This window comes from Macaca nemestrina, chromosome 12 (genome assembly GCF_043159975.1).
Source record: "Macaca nemestrina isolate mMacNem1 chromosome 12, mMacNem.hap1, whole genome shotgun sequence".
Lineage (NCBI taxonomy): Eukaryota > Metazoa > Chordata > Mammalia > Primates > Cercopithecidae > Macaca > Macaca nemestrina.
In genome coordinates, this window is record NC_092136.1 from 127,425,532 (window position 1) to 127,444,360 (window position 18,829).

The window sequence follows — 18,829 nt, forward strand, 5'->3', positions numbered from 1 at the left end:
GGAGTATTTTGACGTTGATGTCATTATGTTTCATAATTTGTTTTTTCCTCTGATTCTTATCCACTCATCCATGAGAAGCAGTAACACTATGAATTTTTCAAATGAAAACGCCAAGGTACCTGACTTATATAATACCACTATTGTACTCTGACAGTAGCTTTTCGAGGTCCAGGCATAGTCCAGTATGATTCTTCTTTTTCCCAAGTCCACTGTGAGTGCTTATCCACAAAAATAAGCTTTTAGAGAAAGGCTTGCCACATTCTTTAGCCTAGAGGTGGATGCTGTGTTCAAAAAATAGTACAAGACCATCTACAGCAAGAGAATTCAATAATTCTTTGACTACATGGGACTTGTATGCTGAAGTGCTTGTGATTGGGTGAAGTGTGAAATAGAGAGTCACTGATTTGCTGTTCATTATGGGAAGTAACGAGATATGTTTATCGCTAAGTAGACAGAAAAGACCTTATGGATTCGAAAGGAAGTAAAATGCTTGTCTTGGAAATGTTGGCGTATCTTTAAGTGAAAGCTTGGTCCCTAGCAGGTCTGGTGGGAAAGATTAGATTCATTTCCCATTTATTCCAATGGTAAAATAAAATCTTGAATATGAACAGGGAGGTTTGAGATCTGAGACCTGGGCATCATTTTATACAAGGAACGAATGGTCCCTGTCTCAAATAGTGACTCATCTTTTTGTGACAATATGATTTACCTTTAGAATATCAACAACCATCTGTTTTCATTAACTGTCTGATTTTGGGATGTGAAGTATACAGTTTAAGCCCTTGCAGGAAGCAATTTTATCTTTCTTTATTCTCAGAGACTGCTGAATTAGCGCACACAGGCATTTTGCTTTCATAGTCATTGCATTGAAATAAGCTTGTGCTGAAGACTCATTTAAAAGTGATCACTGTTTTAATTGTAATTATCAAAATTAAGTTATTCTTAAGTATTTATATGTATTCATGCTATAGTGGCAGTAAAGACTTCACTGCATTCAACTAACAAGATTAAAACATTGCCAAAGCAAAACTAGGTTAAATAGCCCTAGTTACTCCCTGTTTTCTCTCTCTCTCTTTCAAAAAACACGTATTGATATTTATATCTACACATACACATATCACCTACAAACACATATTCATACGTTTCTCATGACATCTCTTTTCCTACTCAATACTTATTGTTTCATGCCTGAATCCACCTAGAAACAAGCTTCCAGTGTTTCCCTAAACAAGAAAATTCTAACCAATATGGAGAATCTCTCTGATTGTATATGCAGTTTTTCATGTGGCTAATAAACTTCACAAGGGAATTTTTTTATTACTTCATGTACTGTCCTTGCAGAGGGTGCCCAATTGGTTTAAAGCTCTGACCTTTAAATACCTCTTTACTCACCCTGCTTAGAGGAGAGGAAAAGTGGCTTTACCTAATAGATAAATTTGGGGAAAACAATTTAGGCATGCTTGGTTCAGCTCCTCTCCTTTTCCTTTTGGGGACCTGCTTCCTAACAGAGCAGAAATTTACCTGTCCTCCTATACAGTCATGCTCTGCATTGGAACATGAGTTGCCCTTCATGATCTAGAGCTCTCTCAGAATGGGTCAGTGCATTATTTCCAGGGTTTAGTTAGTAAGCCCTTTAAGCCACATCCTTCAACTTATACTTTATGATGAAATTTCCCAAATGAGATTCCATAAATGGCCAAAGACATACTGAGACAGGAAAATAGAGTCTGGGGGTAGGGAACCTAAGGCCCATTCACCTTGACTTTCTAAAACAGAATCAAAAGGAAAACCCCACCTCTCTACACCAAAGTAACAAAAGGATCAGAGGCTACTCCCTTTGCACTGTGTGGCAGATGATAAATGGAAAGTACCTCTGATTGTTCCCCTCCTGCAACCAACCAGACTTTTCATGGGCCAAGTCTTCTTATGTAACTTTGAACTTCACTTCAGCCTCTGATTGGTGCCGTCTCATGACCAATCAGACTGGTCGTAGGCCATTCCTTCATTTACGTAGGGTATAAACAAGTAACCAATGGGAAACTTCTCGAGGGCATTTAAACCCCAGAAAATTCTGTAAGCAGCCCTCTTGAACCATTTGCTTGAACCTATTCCTACTTTGTGGAGTGTACTTTAGTTTCAATAAATCCATGCTTTTATTGCTTCATCTTTCATTGCCTCCTTTGTGTGTTTTGTCCAGTTCTTTGTTCAAAACACCAGGAACCTGGACGACTCATAGCCAACACCCTCCACTGGTAACTATACCAACATATGATTTCCCTCAGGACTTAGGGTGGCTGGATGGGATCCTGTGGTTACTGTGACTTCATACCATTCATCACCGGTCATAGGAAGCCTCATTTGCTTATCTGTGTTTCCATAAAAACATTATCATTTTCTATATGTGCCCTCAGGATTAAAACAAGTTTGGGAAACAAGCTTTTTGTTGCAATTAAGGTGATATATTTCTTTCTTCGTATGCCACTGTTTTGTCTTAATTTGTTCGGACTAGAGAAGGGAAAGCAACTGCTCTTTATTGAACTGACTCAGAGATGTCCACTTTGGTTTCTACAGTGCAATCTTCATTTAGGTTTTCCTCCTCCTTGAGACATTTTTCATTTTTCTCCTGATAAGTCTAGTCTTCATTCGGTGAATATGTTCACTTTGAGTGCTCTCGTGATGTTCAATGCTTTCTTGCCTTCTCTCTTTCTTACCTTATTTTCCCCATATTCGTAACAATTGGCATTTTCTATATTGGATCACAGGCTCCACCACTTGTCTGTACTTCTTTATAATAATTGATATTTTTCAATAAGGTGTATGGTGAATAACACGGGCTATAGAGTCAGATAAACTTAGTTTTAATTCTCCAACACTTCATTTGACATTGGACAAAATCTATAATCTTTCTAAAACCTCAGGTTTCTCATATTTCATTGGAGACATTAATGGGGCACTCCTCTTTTTGTTGCCAGGATTAAATGAAATTAAGTGTATAAGTGTAATACTTAATATGATTTGTATTTGATAAGTATTATCTGTTATTGTTGAACAAGGATATGCTAAACATTAAAAATTTAGAGACCCTAGGAATACGCTGTATCTACTGCTTTATTTTAAAAGTTTTATAATTTTGTTACATCATAGGTGATTCAAAGTCATAAATAAAATTAAAAATCAATGTGGTCCAGTTATAAAAAGATTGGCATATTGACAGAAAAATTGTAAGAACTGGCTAAAAGGTTACAATTCAGCAGTCTGAAGTTGTTCAATGTAGGGGGAAACAACGTTCCATACTTAATCGTTTCTGACAGTATCACCCTTACAGAAAACTAGAAAGATTAATGTTGATAATTTTGATCATGAAACATAAATAACATGTCACTGTATTCCACGTAAAGAAAATGCTAAAGCATTTTAGGACATTTTAATCAAAATAGTCATAAAACTTTACAGAAAGGTGGAGACTCCATTTCTATGAAAACTAACTCATATGAAACACTCTTTCTCTGATGATACCAATAAAGGAGGTATTATTTGAAGAATAACTTCTATACCTGTATTGCTTTTAACTGTTCAAAAGACTTCCGTATTTATATATCTTATTTTGATCTCACAAATGTATATGGTATTTGTTCGGTTATTGTAATCTTCATATGCAAAAAGAAATTTAGGTAGGGAGAACTGAACAGAACACTTAAAGTAGAGGTATCTGCAAAGATGGCACAGCTGAGAAGCTGAAGCTTCATTTTTCTGTTAGAGATGGTATTATTATAATTATTGAATAGTTTTTTCTGGTGGACCATATTTTATTATTATTGTCTTATTTTTATTTGGGCTTTTTTCTTCTCTCCGTTATTTAAGATACCGTTCTATTTTATGGAGAACAACATAAATTGTGTCTTGTTTAGTGAAGTGGCCATGTTGGTTGAATATTTTTAACATGATGATATAGAGACAAATAAGGAAAACAAAGTTACCACTTCTTGAATACCATATAATGTCTATATACTGGCTCATTTACCCCTCACAATAGTTTTGCAAGACAAGTATTATTATCCCCATTGTACATATTAGAAAAACACAAAAAGATGAATCCAGGTTCTGTAACCTCAAGTCCGAGTTTTTTCTGTCCTCACTTGTTATCTTCCACAATGAGTCTCAAGAATAACTCAAAGCCTGAACAGGAAAAAGTTTTGAATTCATCTATAAATATCTTTGGCTCACCTGCAAGAAAATGTGAAATCAAAAGGAAGCATAAGTGAGAAAGCCTGATACATGCTATCAGATTTGGAAAATGTTTCAGCTTTTTCAAGGGGCGCACTCAACACACAGAACAGCCTCCAAAAGTCAGTAGAACCTGATCTGTAATTGTTCCCAAGAATCCAACAGGAAGTATCTGCTAAGTCAAGGAATATTTGCAGAGAGTTTTCAGGCACTCATAAACCACAGCACCATCAATCCCATCCACCCTAGCCATAACCTTTTACGGGAGCATGCTGAAGTGCAGTTAATCAGATTATAGTTAGCAGAGGAAAAAAAAATAAAAGACAATGAAGAACTGGTCAGGGTGAGAGTAAAGGGCAAACCCCAATCAGCTGCCTTATTTCACTTCCTTTCAAGGACATAAATATCACCTAACAGTCTCTTTATGTCAAAGGAGCTAGGGATCTAGAGAGTCTGCAGTTCACAGAGAACCAGAAACTCCTTTCTCAAATTATGCTTTAGGAGCCACCAAATATCTAACTCTTCTAATATGACTCTTTCAGACAGTTAACATATGTCATTTTCTTACCATGAACAACATACTTTTGTTAAAGGCTCAGGTTATTAGTTCAGGAAACAAGACGGCATTGCAATTTCATCAGTCAGTCTTAGTGTACTTGCTACCTAAATGGGACTCATGCTTTTTTGGTATTACTGATTATAGGAATAAAGAAAATAATTGCTTAGAATATGACTTGGTATACACTCTACGATTTTAGTCAACTGGTCTATCACTGCACTAAGGAACAGGAGCCAGATGAAGGAAAAACTGAGATAGAGACTTTGCCCTAGTGGATTTAACAGGTTTTTTTTTTTTTTTTTTTGGAGAGACAAGTCTGACATCAATGAAGTTATTACTTACACTGATGCTGATGGAGAGTGAAAATGTTCTTTCTCAGTAAATCACAACCTAAATTGGACAAATAATATACTGTGTGAAACAACTGGAAATGCACCCAAGTGAACTTATAGGGCTAGCATCCTGGTATGACTAACATAATGAGAGTTTCAAGTCATACTGTGACATGCTGAAGTGTTTTAGCAGAACCTTTCTGGAGTAAGTAAATGTTCCATAGAGGGATATAATTCTGTTAACTGCCCAATCTTTTGATCTTGCTTCACCTGATGGTCTGTGTGTTCTCTTGTCCTTTCCAGTCCTTTGATAGAGGATCTTGAATAACTGTAATAAGGAGTCCTAGGCCTAAATCCCTTAGGTATGACACCTTCCACTGCTCAGCATTTGAGAAAAGTGATGTCTGTGCCTGTCTTCCTGCCAGCTTTCTCTCGCTAGAGATTATTCCTTTTTCTTCTTTCAGCCTCAATGCTTTACATTGCCTAAGGATAAACCTGGCACTTTTTCCCGTCCATGATCCAATTAGCAGAGAAAGGAGCAGCTCTGCTTGCAACAGCACACGGATTCTGGTATGAGCCCCACAGAGAGAAAGCAACACGCTAGACATGCTTTGTGCATAGCTGCCTGCCTATTCTCTCTGTGATCTCAGAACAAAGGCCCAGGCACTTTGCTAGCTGCCCAGGGCTACCATTCACATCTGGAATTGATGGAAAAGGAATCATGTGACATGTTTCCATTGGTGCAGGTTCACTAAATACTTCCTATAACCTGAACTTTTCTAATAACCATTTACTTTTTTTTTTAGAGTGGGCAATGGGAAAAGAGATTTTACTTGAGGATAAAACTCCCAGGAGAGAGCGTATTTCTATGTTGAACTAAAGGCATGAGTATGCATAACTTCTCATATTTTTCTATATGAGACTTTGGGAATTCTGCTTCCTGTATATAAATCGCCTATAGATTGAAGATAAAGAGATTGTGGTCCTCTTTTTGGAATGGATCAGAATTCAAAATAATATTACTCATTTAATTTTTTATGAGTATTGCTCATAGGACAGTCAGTATTTGTTAAGAACTGGAGGAGATACAAAAAAAACACAGGATTATTTCCCGCATTCTGGGTCTGTATGTTTAAGTGATACACTTACCATTCACTCATTCTCAATTTAGAATTTTTAGGCATCAGCTGGTCAAGTGGTTAACAAAAAAGTGCAGTATTACCACCCACCAGAGTTTTTTGTTTTGTTTATTTTAATAATTGGGATAGTATTATGATCTAGCCGCAATAAGTGATATGTGATACAGGCATTTAGTATTTAGGAATTAGTGATGCTAACCAATTGCAATGCTCCTCTAAAGGAAAAATTATCTAATCCAAAATGTCAACAGCAACTCTCTCATTAGGACTGAGAAACACTGGGTAGACTATTTCACATCAGCCCAGGGTGGTGGTGGTGGTTTTTTGTTGTTTTTTTTTTTTTTTTTTTTTTTGCCATAGTCTATCTGATATAGCTTGGATATTTGTCACTGCCCAAATCTCATGCTAAATTACAATCCCTAACACTAGAGATGGGCCTGGTAGGAGGCATTTGGATCATGGGAACACGTTCCTCACAGCTTTGTACTGTCTTTGTGATGGTGATAGTGAGTTCCTCATACAATCTGGTCATTTGAAAGTGTGTGGCACCTCTCCTGCACCTGACTCCCTCTCTTTCTTGTTCCCACTCTGCCATCATAGAACAGTAAATCCTCAGACCCCCAACCCCTTGGATCCAAATTTCAGAAGAAAAAGGGAGAAGTGCGTACTCCCCCTTCAATTCTGTCATGTTTTTAAGCCTCTTGAGACCTCCCCAGAAGCAGATGCCACTATGCTTCCTGTATAGCCTGCAGAATCATGAGTTAATTACACAACTTTTCCTATCAATTACTGAGCCTCAAGCATTGTTTCTAGCCATGCAAGAATGGCCTAACACACACCCTTGACCCCCGTCTTTAGGATAGCAAAGCAGAACGCCTCTGTTAGAGGTTACATCAACCAGATTAGACTAAGCTATGCTGTGCTAACAAACAGTCCCCAAATCTCAACGACCCTTAACACTAAGGTTTTTTTCTTACTTATGCCCCATTTTGGGGTCTTTGATAGCTTTTCTCTATGTAACCTTGTGCCTGGGATCCAGGCTAAAAGAGAAACCCTTTCTGGGATATTGTCAGCTGTGAATCAGAAGAGGGCATGGTAAAATGATGAAAAATGCTTGTAAACTTTTGCTTGAAATAATGCATATCATTTCTACTGACATTTCATTGACTAAAGCAGGTCACATGTCCAAGCCTGATATCAGTGAAGCGCAAATGTAAAAATCCTGCTTCAGAAAGGTACAGCAAATATTTTGAACAGTACAATCCACATTAGAAATAAAACAGAGAAAGATGATTCTTGTATGACAATACTTCTTAAAATGGGCTCTGGAAAGAAAATCTGCTGCCCATCACAGAACAAATTAATTCTCAGACCTACCTTGGATACAAACTGTAGAAGAGAAAGGTGGAAACCCAATGGGAAGAATAAAATCAGATCAATTTTGTTTATGCCAAAAATACATTTCCATCTCTACTAATCTCCCAGGCCCAGGCCATTGGGTTTTTTCTTCTGGTTCAGGTTATATTCTCTTGCAGGTGAGTGCACCTCAGCAAGTATCTCCAGAGCAGCCAAAATCCTGGTTCCTGTCCTTGTCCGGCTGTTTTTTGACTAAGAAGTGTGAATAATCTCACAGATTTTATTTCTAGCCCTCACCTTTTCTATCTTTGTGCTTCCCTTAGAGGCTGTGTTTAATTTTGATACTCCACTGATCAATAGAAGATCCTCAGATATGAATATCCGTTCTTCTAAGCTTCAGTGCAACCTTTTTTTTTTTAGCCACTGAACATTTTCATCTTTAAATCAACTATATCTGAAACCAAGATCGTCATCAACACCCCTTATTCTCCCTCACTTTGCTTCTGCTGCCAAACCAGATTCACCTAATCCTATTAATGATATTACCAATATCCGAGTCACATAGACTTAAATCTTTGTGTTAGCTTTTGGTCTTAATACTTTTTTTCCTCCACTCAACTCCACGCAAATAGCCACCACTTTCCATTAATTATCCATATATACTTTCTCTTTCTGTCAGCCTTTGCTCATGGGAGTCTAAAGCACATCTTCTCCAAATGAGAATTGTATTCATTTTTATTAGTAGTAGGATAGTTAAATCACCTTCATAGAATAACTTACGGGTTTTTAAAACAAATCTGAAAATTTATTTGAAAGTTATTAATGCTAATTTTATTATTAAAATTGTAATAGTCTTACTCTAAAACATTGATGATATGGTGCATGAACAATATTATCATAGCTGCAAGATTAATTCTACAGTCACTGTATTAAACATTGGCAACAGTACTAAATAGACACACTCAAGTGGCACATTAATGCTATTGCTAACATTTTTGTCTATAATAGAATTTGAATAGGAAGAAAAATTTAAATTACATGTTTTCTAAAAGAAGGTAGAAGCAGGGATTGTAAATTGGATAAATATAAAAAATCCTTCAACTACTGAAAATGGTTAGCAGTGTACAAAATGATTTTGACAAGCGTGGTGTTTAAAATGGTAACTTCTGTAGACTCACACCTATAAGGAAATGTCTTATTAAACAACATGTGCAATTCGTGCTGGTTTACAGTTTGACTGGTATGAGCAAATTTTCTTCAGAATCCTCATATTACTTAATTTCATAGATTTAACATGATTTTTCAGGGACGTTGTGGTATATGATTTAGGAATTTTTTCTTCTTGTTAAATTTTGAAGTATGAAAGTTGAAATTTTGATCTTACAACATCCTTATAAAAACAAAGAATTTCAAGATAGAAATTTCAAGATAGAAATGCAATAATAAATAAGAGTTAACTACAGTTCTTAATATTTTTAATGTTATGAATACTAGAGTAATAAACACATCAATCAAATTTAGATTTAAAATATAATAAAGTGGCCGGACACCATGGTTCATATCTGTAATCCCAGCACTTTGAGAGGCCAAAGCAGGATGATCATTTGAGCCCAGGAGTTCAAGACCAGCCTGGACAACAAAGTGAGACCCGCCCCTGCCACCTACCTCCAAAAAACAGTGAAAAAATTAGCCAGGCATGGTGGCACACACCTGTAGTCCCAGCTACTCTGGAGGCTGAGATGGGAGGATTGCTTGAGCCCAGGAGGTAGAGGGTGCAGTAAGGTGTGATTGAACCACTGCCCTCTAGCCAGGGTGACAGAGTGAGACACTATCTCAAAAAATAAATGAACAAAATAAAATATGCAAGGACCTATTATTCTGCTTTGGGTTATTATTGAAATTTTATAAGCATTTATTGGTTCAAGAAAAGCATAATATTCTTACTTAAGTTATTTAGCTAATACCAAATCTCTTCATAGTCACACTATCAATCTATTTACCCATTTATTCATATCTTGAAATTTTTAAATTTTTATAATTGAAGTTAATAGCTTTTAAAACCATTTTGGCACTTTATTCTTCTTTATAGCGTGTCTTTACCCCTTCCTGTCTGTATGACCTGTGGTAACTTACGGACATCTCTGCCTCAGGTTCCTCATTTATTAAATGAGCAAAATATAAAATTCTTAAACATATTACTGGCATATAGCAAAACTGTATATCATAGGAGTGTTAAGTTTTGTGGCATATATATCAGGCACATGTCCTTGCTAACATAGGTAATTGCAAAGTAGTTATTCTGATTTATTATTGAGCAAACTAAGGTTCAGACTAACCCAGAGACTGACTTATGTTAAGTAGCCAGAGCTGGTCTGAACCCAAGTCTCTATGGTCCTGTCTTGGTCTGTTTTCCGCTGCTTTAAAAAGAACACCACAAATTAGGTAATTTATAATGAACAGCAATTTATTTCACACACAGTTCTGGAGCCTGGGAAGTTACAGACTAAGGGGCCAGCATCTTATGAGGGCCTTCTTGATGTGTGGAAGACAAGAGAGAGAAAGAGAAAGAAAAAATAGGATTGCAGTTATCCTTTTGTAAGAAACCCATCCCCACAATAACAGCATTAATCCATTAATGAGAACAGTGCCTTCGTGGCTTAATCACCTCTTAAAAGCCCCGCTTCTCATCTACCTTGAGAGGTGGATACTGTTACAATGGCAGTTAAATTTCAACATGAGTTTGAGAAGAGACATGCAAATCATAGCTGGCCCCAAAGCCTATTTTGTGCCTCTGATGCTCAAGATCAGTGAATCTTTTTCTTATAACTTAGCAAAATAGGAAGAACTTAGAGAAAACAAGATACATCAACAGTCAAGCATTTGGAAGATAGTGCTAAAAACCTTTCCCTCATTTCTCACTGAAGTACACACTGCCATGTACTATTATTTAAATTTTCCTAGGTGATATGTCTCATTCGCTGAGTAAGTTGTAAACTTTCCGATGGAAATTAAGTGTACTTTGTGCTCACTTGCAGCACTTAGTAAAATGTTGTGGCAGTAGCTTAAATATGAGTATTTTTAGTAGTTTAAATGGATTCAGTTGAACTTCAAAGAACACTGAAAAAAGCAGGAAAATATCTTATCTTTAATTTACTGGTGAGGAAATTTAGAAATAAAAAGGGCAAAAAGTTTATCTAAGATGACTCATCTTGGTCATAGAAACCTGGGTCTAATGTTAGCAGTAAATCCTCAATAAATACATGTTAAACTAATAAATTTATTCTAGAGAAGAAAAAATCATGAGTATGGAGCAAAAACAGAAGAGTAGCTTAATAAATTTGCAGAATGTATAAAGGCTTTCATAGTTTTACCTCCGGAGTTAATTTTACTTCAGAACTTTCAAATGATGTCTTAAGAATAATAATAATAATAATAAGTGAAAACTTGCATCTAGTTAATACTTGCAATGTCCTACTACTATGTTAAACATTTGCATTAATTATTTTATTTCATATTCAAAACTCTATGAAGTAGATGCAACTTTTTGGCACTTTTTGTTTGTTTGGTTGATTGGTTTTAATTAGTAGCCTTTATTTATTTATTTATTTATTTAGAGTAGTTTTAGGTTAACAGAAAATTGATCAGAAAGTAAGGAGTTCTCATGTATCTCCCTCTCTCCTCCTATAGTTTTTCCAGTTATTTACATCTTTCATTAGTGTGATACGTTTGCTACAATTGCTGAACCAATGTGTACGTTATTTTTGTTAACTTTTATTTTAAGTTCAGGGTTACTTTTTGACATGTTTATTGAAGTATAAATATGCATAAAGAAAAAGTGGCAAATTGTAAGTAAGTTTTCTCAAACTGAATACGCTCAAGTAAACAATACCTGAATCAAAAAAAAAAAAAAAAACGAATATTAAGTTAAACCCAGAAGTTCTTCTTCTGTTACCTACCAGACCACACTCTCCCCAAGATAACATAGTCTGACTTCTAACCTCACAACTATCCTGACTTCTCACACTGGAGATTAGTGCTCCCTGTACTTGAACTTCATATAAGTGGATGATACAATCTGTCCTCTTAGGTGCTTAGCTACTTCTACAGCTTCTTATTTTTTTTAAATAAACTTTACTTTTTAGAGCAGTTTTAGGTTCACAGCAAGCTGATAAGAATCTACAGAGATTTCTCTATATACCCTCTGTCCCCATACGTGCATAGCCTTCTCCACTATCCACACTCCCAAACAGAGTGGTACATTTGTGACAACAGAAGAAACTACATTGACACATCATAATCACTCAAATGTCATAGTTTACATTAGGTTCACTCTTGATGTTTTACATTTTATGGTTTTTGACAAATGTATGATGACATAAATCCACCATTACAGAATCATACACAGGAGTTCCACTGCCCTCAAAATCCTCTGTGCTTCTCCTGTTCATCTCTTCCTATTAACCTCTGGCATCTATTGGTATTTTTACTATATCTCAATAAATTTAGTTTTTTTAAGAATGTCCTGTAGTAGACTCATATAGTACATACCCTTTTCGTATTAGCTTATTTCACTTGGTAATATGCATTTAAGACAACTCCTTGTCTTTAGCACTGAATAATATTCTCTTATCTGAATGTATTACAGTTTATTTATCCATTCACCAAATAAAGGCCATTTTTAAAACAGTAGAACGTCATTTATATAGCATGCCAAAGTAGACTAAACAATACAATGTTTAGGAATACATAGATACATGCTAAAACCATATAGACAAGGAGAGTGGAAAAAGAAAGATATAGTCAGGGAGAATACACGGTTGGCTTCAAAAATGTTGGTTATGTGTTTTTTTTTTTCTTAAGTATTATATAAGCACGTGGGTGTTTATTTTACTTGTATTCGCTAACTCTGTAGATGCGTCAAAAGTACTATTTCTCACATATGAAATAATTTCTCATTTTAAAAGTAAGTAAATACATGGTTATGGTACAAAACGTTAAAAATTCAGAAAACTATATGAGCAAAATAAACATTATCCAAAATTATATTACCCTGAGATAACTATAGTATTTGTTGCTTTTTATTTTTATTTTTTTATTTCCATAGGTTGTTGGGGAATAGGTGGTGTTTGGTTACATGACTAAGTTCTTTAGTGGTGATTTGTGAGATTTTGGTGCACCCATCACTCAAGCAGTATACACTGCACCCTATTTGTAATCTTTTATCCCTCGCCCCCTCCCACCCTTTTCCCCAAGTCCCCAGAGTACATTGTATCATTCTTATGCCTTTGAGTCCTCATAAGTTAGCTCCCACGTATCAGTGATAACACACAATGTTTGTTTTTCCATTCCTGAATTACTTTACTTAGACTAAGTCTCCAGTCTCATCCAGGTTGCTGCAAATGCTGTTATTTCATCCATTTTTATGGTTGAGTAGTATTCCATCGTATATATCCACTCGTTGATTGATGGGCTTTTGGGTTAGTTACACGTTTTTGCAATTGAAAATTGTGCTGCTATAAACATGAGTGTGCAAGTATCTTTTTCAAATAATGACTTATTTTCCTCTCGGTAGATACCCAGTAGTGGGATTGCTGGATCAAATGGTAGTTCTACTTTTAGTTATTTAAAGAGTCTCCACCTTGTTTTCCATAGTAGTTGTACTAGTTTACATTCCCACCAGCAGTGTAGAAGTATTTCCTGTTCACCACATCCGTGACAACATCTACTATTTATTTATTTGATTATGGCCATTCTTGCTGGAGTAAGGTGGTACCACATTGTGGTTTTGATTTGCATTTCCCTGATTATTGTGATGTTGAGCATTTTTGCATATGTTTGTTGGCCATTTGTATATCTTCTTTTGAGAATTGTCTATTCATGTCCTTAGCCCACTTTTTGATGGCATTGTTTGTTTATTTTCTTACTGATTTGTTTGAGTTTGTTGTAGATTCGGGATATTAGTCCTTTTCAGATGTATAGATTGTGAAGATTTTCTCCCACTCTTTGGGTTGTCTGTTACTCTGCTGACTATTCCATTTGCCTTGCAAAAGATCTTTAGTTTAATTAAGTTCCAGTTATTTATCTTTGTTTATATTGCATTTCTTTTGGATTCTTGGTCACGAAATCCTTGCCTAAGCCAATATCTAGAAGGGTTTTTCCAATGTTGTCTTTAGAATTTTCATAGTTTCAGGTCTTAGATTTATATCCTAATTCATCTTGAGTTGACTTTTGTATAGGGTGACAGATGAGGATCCAGTTTCATTCTCCTACGTGGCTAGCCAATTATACCAGCATCATTTGTTGAAAAGGGTGTTTTTTCCCCACTTCATGTTTTTGTTTGCTTTGTTGAAGATCAGTTGGCTGTAAGTATTTGGGTTTATTTCTAGGTTCTCTATTCTATACCATTGGTCTATGTGCCTATTTTTATAAAAGTACCATGTTGTTTTGGTGACTATGGCCTTGTAGTATGGTTTGAAATCAGGCAATGTGATGCCTCCAGATTTGTTCTTTTTGCTTAGTCGTGCTTTGGCTATGCAGGCTCTTTTTGGTTTCATATGAATTTTAGAATTTTTTTTCTAATTCAGTGAAGAATGATGGTGGTATTTTGATGAGAATTGTGTTGAATTTGTAGGTTGCTTTTGTCAATATGGTCATTTTCACAATATTGATTTGAGCCATCAATGAAAATGGGGTGTTTCCATTTGTTTGTGTCAACTATGATTTCTTTCAGCAATTTTTTGTAGTTTTCCTTGTAGAGGTCTTTCACCTCCTTGGTTAAGTATATTCCTAGGTTTTTTTTTTTTTGAGGCTACTGTAAAAGGGGTTGAGTTCCTGATTTAATTCTCAACTTGGTTGCTGTTGGTGTATAGAAGAGCTACTGATTTGTGTACATTAATTTTGTATCCTGAAATTCTGCTGAATTATTTATCAATTCTAGGAGCTTTCTGGAGGAGTCTTTAGGGTTTTTTAGGTAAACAATCATATCATCAGCAAACAGCAACAGTTTGACTTCCTCTTTACTGATTTCGATGCATTTTATTTCTTTCCCTTGTCTTATGGTTGAAGGCTAGCACTTCCAGTACTATGTTGAAGAGGAGTGATGAGAGTGGGCATTCTTGACTTGTTCCAGTTCTCACAGGGAATGCTTTCAAATTTTCCCCATTTAGTATTATGTTGGCTGTGGGTTTGTCATAGATGGCTTTTATTACACTGAGGTATGTCCCTTGTATGCCGATTTTGCTGAGAGTTTTAATCATAAAGGGATGCTGGATTTCGTCAAATGCTGTTTCTGCATTCACTGGGATGATCATGTGATTTTTGTTTCTAATTCTGTTTATGTGGTGTATCACATTTACTGAGTTGCATATGTTAAACCATACCTGCATCTCTGGTATGAAACCCACTTGATCATGGTGCATTATCTTTTTGATATGCTGTTGGATTTGGTTAACTAGTATTTTGTTAAGGATGTTAGTATCTAAGTTCATGAGGGATATTGGTCTGTGGTTTTCTTTTTTGGTTGTGTCCTTTCCTGGTTTTGGTATTAGGGTGATACTGGCTTAATAGAATCATTTAGTAAGGGTTCCTTCTTTATCTTGTGGAATAATGTCAATATGATTGGTATCAATTCTTCTTTGAATGTCTGGTAGAATTCTGCTGTAAATCCGTCTGGTCCTGGACTTTTTTGTTGGTAACTTTTTTTATTACCGTTGCAGTCTTGCTGCTTGTTATTCATCTCTTCAGGGTATCTAATTCTTCTTAATTTAAGCTAGGAGGGTTGTATATTTCCAGGAATTTATCCATCTCTTCTAGGTTTTCTAGTTTATGTGTGTATAGGTGTTCATGGTAGTATTGAATGATCTTTTGTGTTTCTGTGATTTCAGTGGTAATATCTCCTGTTTCATTTCTTATAGAGCTTATTTGGATTTTCTCTCTTCTTGGTTAATCTTGCTAATGGTCTATCACTTTTATTTTTCTTTTCCAAGAACCAGCTTTTTGTTTTATTTAACTTTTGTATTTCTTTTGTTTCAATTTTATTTAGTTCTGCTCTGCTCTTGATTGTTTCCTTTCTTCTGCTGGGTTTGGGTTTGGTTTGTTCTTGTTTCTCTAGTTTTTGAGGTGTGACCGTAGATTGTCTATTTGTGCTCTTTCAGACTTTTTGATGTAGGAATTTAGGGCTATGACCTTTCCTCTTAGCACTACCTTTGCTGTATCCCAGAGGTATTGATACATTGTGTCACTATTGTCTTTCAGTTTGAAGAAGTTTTTAATTTCCATCTTGATTTCATTTTTGACCCACTGATTATTCAGGAGCAGGTTATTTAATTTCCATGCATTTGCATGGTTTTTAAGGTCTCTTTTGGAGTTGATTTCCACTTTTATTCCACTGTGGTCTCAGAGAGTGCTTGATATAATTTCAGTTTTCTTAAATTTATTGAGGCTCATTTTGTGGCCTGTCATACAGTCTATCTTGGAGAAAGTCCCATATGCTGTAGAATAGAATGTGTATTCTGCAGTTGTTGGATGGAATGTTCTGTATATATGTTAAGTCCATTTGTTCCAGGGTATAGTTTAAATCTATTGTTCCTTTGTTGACTTTCTGTCTTGATGACCTGTCTAGTGCTGTAAGTACTTGGGCTTGGAGTATTGAAGTCCCCCACTATTATTGTGTTGCTATCTATCTCATTTCTTAGGTCTATTGGTAATTGTTTTATAAATTTGAGAGCTCCAGTGTTAGGTGCATATATGTTTAGGATTGTGATATTTTCCTATTGGACAAGGCCTTTTATCATTATATAATGTCTCTCTTTGTCTTTTTTAACTGCTGTGGCTTTAAAGTTTGTTTTGTCTGATATAAGAATAACTCTGCCTGCTCACTTTTGGTGTCTATTTGCATGAAATGACTTTTTCCACCCCTCTACCTTAAGTTTTTGTGAATTCTTATGTGTTAGATGAGTCTCTTGAAGGCAGCAGATAGTTGGTTGATCAATTCTTATCCATTCTACAATTCTCTATAAGTGGAGCATTTAAGTCATTTACATTCAATGTCAGTATTGAGATGTGAGGTACCATTCCATTCATCATGCTATTTGTTGCCTGTATACCTTGCTTTCTTGTTTTTGTTTTTTTAAATTGTATTTTTGTTTTATAGACCCTGTGAGATTTATGCTTTAAAGATGTTCTGTTTTTATGTGTTTCCAGGATTTGTTTCAAGATTTAGAGTTCCTTTAAGCAGTTCTTGTAGTGCTGACTTGGTAGTGGCAAATTCTCTCAGCATTTGTTTGTCTGAAACAGACTATCTTTACTTCATATATGAAGCTTAGTTTGTTGGATACAAAATTCTTGGCTGGACCAAGCGTGGTGGCTCATACCTGTAATCCCACCACTTTGGGAAGCTGAGGCAGGTGGATCACGAGGCCAAGAGATCAAGACCATCCTGGCCAACATGGTGAAACCCTGTCTCTACTAAAAATACAAAAAAATTAGCTGGGCATAGTGGCGCGCACTTATAGTCCCAGCTACTTGAGATGCTGAGGCAGAAGAATCACTTGAACCTGGGAGGGGGAGGTTGCAGTGAGTTGAGATCATACCACTGCACTCCAGCCTGGTGACAGAACAAGACTCCATCTCAAAACAAAACGAAAGAAAGAAAGAAAGAAAGAAAGAAAGAAAGAAAGAAAGAAAGAAAAGAAAAGAAAAGGAAAAAAAAAAGAAAAACAAATTCTTGGCTGGTAATTGTTTCATTGGAGGAGACTGAAGATAGGACCCCAATCTCTTGTAGCCTGTAGAGTTTCTGCTGAGAAATCTGCTGTTAATCTAACAAGTTTTCTTTTGTAGGTTACGTGGTGCTTTTGTCTCACAGGTCTTAAGATTCTTTCCTTCATCTTAACTTTAGTTAATGTGATGACAGTCTGCCTAGGTGATGATCATTTTGCAATAATTTTCCCAGGTGTTATTTGTGCTTCTTGTACTTGGATGTCTAGGTCTCTACTAAGACCAGGGGAGTTTTCCTCGATTATTTCCCCAAATATGTTTTCCAAATTTTTAGATGTGTTTTCTTCCTCAGGAATGCCTATTACTCTTAGGTTTGGTCGTTTAACATAATCCCAGTATTCCTGGAGGCTTTGTTCATATTTTCTTATTCTTTTTTCTTTGTCTTTTATGAATTGGGTGAATTTGAAGACCTTGTCTTTGAACTCTGAATTTCTTTATTCTACTTGTTCAATTTTATTGCTGAGACTTTCCAGAGCATTTTGCATTTCTATAAGAACGTCCATTGTTTCCTCAAGTTTTGATTTTGTTTATGCTATCTGTTTCATTGAATAGTTCTCCCTTCACTTCTTGTATCTTTTTTTTTTTCATTTCCTTACATTGGGCTTTGCCTTTCTCTGGTGCCTCCCTGATTAGCTTCATAAGTAACCTGAATTCTTTTTGAGGTAAATAAGGGATTTCTTCTTGGTTTGGATCCACTGCTAGTGAGCTAGTGTGATTTTTTGGAGGTATTAAAGAATCTTGTTTTGTCATATTACCAAAGCTGGTTTTCTGACTTCTTCTCATTTGCGTAGACTTTGTCAGAGGGAAGGGCTAGGACTGAAAGGTGTTGTTCTGATTCTTTTGTCCCACAGGGAGTTCCCTTGATGTAGCACTCTCCCACTTTTCCATAGATGTGGCTTCCTGGGAGGTGAGCTATAGTAGTTGATATCTCTCTTCCGAATCTAGCCATCTGGTAAGTCTACCAGCTTCTGGGCTGGTACTGGGGATTGTCTGCACAGAGTACTGTGATGTGAACTGTCTGTGGGTCTCTCAGCTGTGGATACCGGCACGGTATTTGAGGTGTCTCCTGGGTCCTGCAAGGTCAATCCACTTCCTTCAGAGAGTTGTGGTTCCTCTCATAAAGGGAATTTTGATTGCTTTCAAGTTTTGGCAATTATAAATAAAGTTGCTATAAATATCTATATGCAGTTTGTTGTATACATAAGTTTTCAACCTTTTTTAGTAGATACCAAGAAATGAGATTGCTGGATTGTATGGTAAGCAAATGTTTAATTTTGTAAGAAACTGCCTGTCTTCCAAAGAGGCAGGACCATTTTGAATTCCACCAGCAATGAATGAGAGTTCCTGCTGCTCCATATCCTCATCAGCATTTGGTGGTGTTAGTGCTCTGGACTTTGGCCATTCTAATATGTGTCTGGTGTATCTTATTCTTGTTGTAATCAGCA

The 18,829-nt window shown here is 36.0% G+C and overlaps 1 long non-coding RNA gene across 1 annotated transcript in view; it reads left to right on the forward strand.

Moving 5' to 3' along the window:
- LOC139357383 (uncharacterized) overlaps positions 1 to 18,829 on the forward strand; it is a 37,404-nt gene that overhangs the window by 1,354 nt on the left and 17,221 nt on the right. The window lies entirely within an intron of this gene.